General features: G+C 42.2%; 1 long non-coding RNA gene across 1 annotated transcript; it reads right to left on the bottom strand.

Moving 5' to 3' along the window:
* Positions 1-1879: 1879 nt before the first annotated feature.
* On the bottom strand, positions 1880-4058 carry LOC103915372. Its single transcript, XR_663519.1, has 2 exons — positions 3841-4058; positions 1880-2591 (listed from the first exon to the last, which is right to left on the bottom strand). It is a non-coding gene; the product is annotated as an uncharacterized LOC103915372 (long non-coding RNA).
* Positions 4059-5109: the final 1051 nt, after the last annotated feature.

Raw genomic sequence — 5109 nt, 5'->3', positions numbered from 1 at the left:
GATGTTCCTTTGTCAAGGATAGCTCCATGGCCATCAGATCTCTCTTAGCAATATCATATATGGACATTTATCACCTGCTGTGTTAGACCTTGTCCGAGTTTGATCCCCTTAATATCAAGCAAGAGTGACTTGTAGCATCTAGTCCGGGTGTTATGCCATTTGTGTGCTCTGGGTTCTGGGCACAGAAACATAGAGGAACTGAATCTCGAGGCTGTTTGTTTCCTCATCAGTTGTTTTAATGAAGCAGAATAATTCCATTACTCTCTACAGAGAGGACAGGCAGTCTATCTTGTCCTTCTGAGGTCTGTTTGCTTGTTCATAATTTGCAGTGGTGATCTTGAAAAAGCTGGTATAGTTTACAACAAGGCACTCTTCGGAAAGGAGATACATCACTGCGAATTACTTGCTTAAGCAGACGACTCTCCCCATCACCCAGTGCAAAAGGCCTGTAAGCTAATTTCCACTCTACCTGGTGTCCTAAGTCCATGTCAGTCTGCTGTTTGCAGTAAAGGAGCTCATTCAGTTTATTCGCGTCCTTAAAATGCCAGCTACACCTTGGTGTCCAGTGACCCTGGTTGCCTTGGCTGCAAAGAGATAGCAGGGGCATTTCAGGATCTTGTGCCAGCAAAAGAAGCAGCATTAGAATGAAACAGGGAGGAGGAGGATGTGTTATACAAGACATCCAGGAAAGAAATTATGCAGGACACTAGCAACATCCTGCAAGACAAGCAGACTTCTAAGCATTGTTTCAGATGCTGGCAGTGTCTGAAACATCACAGGAGGATGATGCTGCGACTGCTTTTGTGCTTCAGCATCTCCACCAGGAGACAGCTCACAAGATGCTTACACTGAAAAGCAGGAAACAGCTGGCTGGAAGTTAGGATTTCACAACAGCAGTGGTCCATCGGAGTGATCCAACCACCAGGCACAAGTCTGCACTGGAAGAGTTTGAAACACATCTTACGAGCAACTGCGGCTCACCCTTTAAAATAGCCTTTCAATTGGATCAGTGAAGACTCAGTTCAGAGAAGCGATGGGGTAACATACATCCTGCTGAGTTTGTCAGACACTAGACTTCTTTGAGGATATTGCTGCTCCCTGGTCTGTCTCTCCTGCCCCATCCTGCACAGGCACATCTTTTTCTCCCTAAGGCCTATGTTGATGGGTCCTCAAGGACTTTTCTCTCTGGTGTACTACTTCGAGACACCTTTGCAGCAAATCACATGGCATCATTCAGCAAGAGACAAAGGTCAAACAACCAGCTTGGGAGTGGGCTAGTAACATCATACTGCATGATTCCTGAAAAGGGCTCTAATAATTGGGATAATGTAAGGGACTGCCATAATAGCAAGCTGACAATTTAGTGTTGCTATGCAACTTGAGTTGTGAACAGACTTTCGCAGTTGCTTCTTGTTTGTCCGTTGAATGCTCAGTGACAGTGTCTGGCAACCTTCCCCCCTCATCACTTTACCTAAAGCAGCAAGAATTCATGTGCAAGTTTTGTGCCAAGGTGCACACTAGTGCTCAGCCACTAGTCTGAGCAAACTGAGATGCAGACACCTACAATGCTTTTTCCAATCTGAATGAGATTCCTGTTGTGCCACACACACATAAACAGCGACATACATTCACACACATTTCTCCTTTCCTCTGATTTGTTGCACATCTTCCCCTTTTTCCTCCTTTACTACCCTAAGGTCATCAGATTGTCAAAGAACAGCACTGTCTTTGAAAGCTTTTCCCTTGCCATGTCCCAGCTCTTGTCATGCCAGCTCACACTCTTTTCTAACTTTGTACATGAGGTTCCTTCAGACCTTTTTATCTTTCTCCTAACTGTTTTCTCAGACTCATACAAAGTGGGGATAGATATGGCTATTTACTCCATCTTGTTTTATTCACCTGTCCTGATACTGCCTTGTCCTGTCTTGAAACTTTGACCAGTTTTAAAACCCTCAAGCAGTGATGCCTGCAGCCCTTTCCTTGGGACCCTGACAGTCTGACAAAACTCAGTGGTTAGGGAAGTTGACCTGCTCTTCCCCCTGGCTGAAACCTGACTACTCCTAGTGACATGTCTTTGTGCCACCCTCAAAAGTTCTCCCTTGCATGCTGGTGTCACATGAATATCAAGGTGATGGCTATTCTGCATCACTATTAACCACTACTCATTCCCTATAATCCTTTGATATCACTTCCCAGGCAACCCTTGCAGTCCTCACTCAGTTTGTTGCTTTTCTCTGAATTCCTTTGCTTTCCGCAGTCTGTTTCATGGTGTTGCTTGTGTGATGTTTAATAGTCGCAGCTCAGAGTTGGCTGCATTTCAGTGGTAGGAGGGGGAACACAGTGAACTGTGAACTGAAACTCCATATAATGTTGTTAGAGATGAGAACAAGTAAAGGAGGGCTTGCTATGCACGCTATCTCCAGAAAAACATCTTTGCAAATGTGTATCTGTGCAGGCATTGTTGAGATAGGGATTACGTTATGCAGAGAGGAAGAGGAGCTGACTGACAGTAGAGATTTGCAGTCCATATTGATGTTTCACAATTGTACATCTGTCTGCAGAACAGCCATGGAGCTCTCGAAGTCATTGCACTAAAAAAAAAATAAGGAAAGATAAATCAATAACTTCACTTACCCCTTTACCACAGCTCAGAGGGTGGAGGAGGAGAGTGTCATAACAGCTCACACTAGTGAGAAAATTTTAATCGAAACAGTCTTCAGCCAGAAAATACTATTTTGATAAAATCAACATTTTTCACAAACTCGTAATGAAAAATCCCTATCGAAAAGGAGGCTCAAACAACGTTTTCTGTACTGGAAAGTTTGCCTTAGGGAAAAAAATGCCAGATTTTCTTTCAAATTAAAATACTAATTTTGAAAGCAACCTTATATTTTCTTATCATATTCTACTGCCTGTATTGTTTTTACATTCTTCAGTTAATAATGGGAGACACTGATATGTTCAATATCCTGCCATTAGCCTGGAATCAGGTTTCTAGGATATTAAAAACAATGGTCCCTAACTAGTACCCAGCACATTTCTTCTTCAGAGTGTAAAAATTTAAATTGTTTTATTCAGCACAGACTAATAAAGCTGGTACCGCTTTTGATAGAAAACTCATTACGTGGTAGAAAAATCACTTGTTTTGGAAATTAAATATCACCTGTACTAAATTATATAACAGAATATTTAATTATGATATTCATGGTATGCTATGTTACTGGTAGGACTGCATAACATGCCCTCTTATGAGACTTGATTTGGCATAACCTAACTGTGCATTACAACTGACAGGTGAAACTGTACCAAAACTTAACTAATTTTCAAAACAAAACATCAGTTATTTTTCTAAAAGTATCTAATTGAAACGTTCATAATTTCCAGTTCTTAGGAATACACTGAAGACAGTATTTTTATCACTAAGAGTAATAAGAAGCTTTGAAATCATAAACTTTGAAATTTCTCTCAAAATGAACATTTCAAGTTTCATCTGGCTCTCAGTTAACCTGTGATTCATTCTTTGTACTAACTCTAAATCTCCCTATTTGGAATAGTTTTAAGATTGGAGGCCTTGTCGAAAGCAATCATCATAAATATACAGCATGCACTTCATCTTAGCTGGTTCTACCAGCCTTTGTTGCTAGATAAATCAGCTCATCAGTACTCACTTTCATTTCAATTTTAATACTTTTTATATGCATTCATGGTAATCTCAAAATTATCCCCATCAGGATATATAAATGAGGATAAAATAAATCAGGATAAATTAAATCAATCTTGCAACCCGACCACACCCAAGAACTAGGAAGGCTTCAACGCTCTCACCGCAGCCCTGCTCACAAAATCCTGTTGCAGGGAGGACCTGGGATGGGACAGACACATCTCCTCCATTCCTCCGCTCATCCCATTCCGCACCTGGAGAGCTTGGACTTTCCTTTCTAGCATGTGAGAGCAGCAAGAAAAGAAAAAGATCTCCCTTCTGAAAGCACAAGTCCTCGGCTCTTTCTGCCTTCAGCGACTGCGGTGAAACCGCAGCCCAAGGCCTCCACCTAGTGTCTGCTGGCAAGCTCGGCACACCACCCCGGTTGAAAAATGTGAGATGCCAGTGTGTGCCCTGAAGCTTACAGATAAAGAGCAAAGGCTTGGTTTATTTTCGAGATGGGAATATTTTCCTTGCAATATAAGAACGAGTCTTGGCTCACTATGAACCACCCAAGCCTCGTATGCCATCACCTAGAACTCAAACACTAGATTCTGGTTTACGTGTGGAGAATAAGATTATCTTTTTTTTTCCCCCATCATACAGACCATGCTAAAATCCAAGGCATTAGGAGGATGCAACACAGAAGAGGAGAAGAGAAACTTGTTGGATTAGGTAAGACTGCTCTCCCATGCCTAAGGATATCTTCTTAAGCTTTCTCCGTGGTGCTGCCTTCACTCCATGATCAGCCCCCAAGAAAACTGAAGGACTTGCTAATACTTCAATCCCCACTAATTGAGAGACACTTAAAAATTAGGCCTGGCCTCTAGAACAGATAAGTGATATAGAGGCGCTTTCTTTCCACTTGTGTTTGACTCCCTGCTCTACCTTCATTTCACAGACTTGGTGGGGCTTTTGGCAGAAAAAAGAATCAAGGACCCTATCCCAATTGTTTCTGCCTATCCCTTTCTCCATCCCAAGAAAAGACAGTGTGTTTGCTGTTGGGGTTTTATTTCCTCAAGGACAGCTAAAGCAGTACAATCTTGGCAGCTGTCAAAGCAGCACCCTTTCTGTTCATTGTCACCCTCATATACTGGCCCTTATGAAACTGTCCTCTACCTTTTCTGGTAAGTCCAGGTTTTAAAAATCTCTAATGCAGGTGTTTCCAAGACCTTTCACAAAAGGCTGTTCCTTCCCAGTTTTAAAATGCCTCTCGGGATCTCTTTGCTTCAGCTACCTTGGAGCAAGACTCCTTGCACTCCCCTGTGCTTTGGTTTATGGAGGCTAGAGGCCATGTTCTCCCTCCAACACCTGTTATTAGTCATTTGGGCAAGTGGGTGCATGTATGTAGATCCATACATTCACCCATTCACAAGAAAACTCTGTTAAAAGGAGCTCAGAGACTACAA

This window comes from Pygoscelis adeliae, unplaced genomic scaffold (assembly GCF_000699105.1).
Source record: "Pygoscelis adeliae isolate BGI_AS28 unplaced genomic scaffold, ASM69910v1 Scaffold60, whole genome shotgun sequence".
In the NCBI taxonomy this organism is placed as follows: domain Eukaryota; kingdom Metazoa; phylum Chordata; class Aves; order Sphenisciformes; family Spheniscidae; genus Pygoscelis; species Pygoscelis adeliae.
This window is presented reverse-complemented; position numbering and strand designations above follow the sequence as displayed.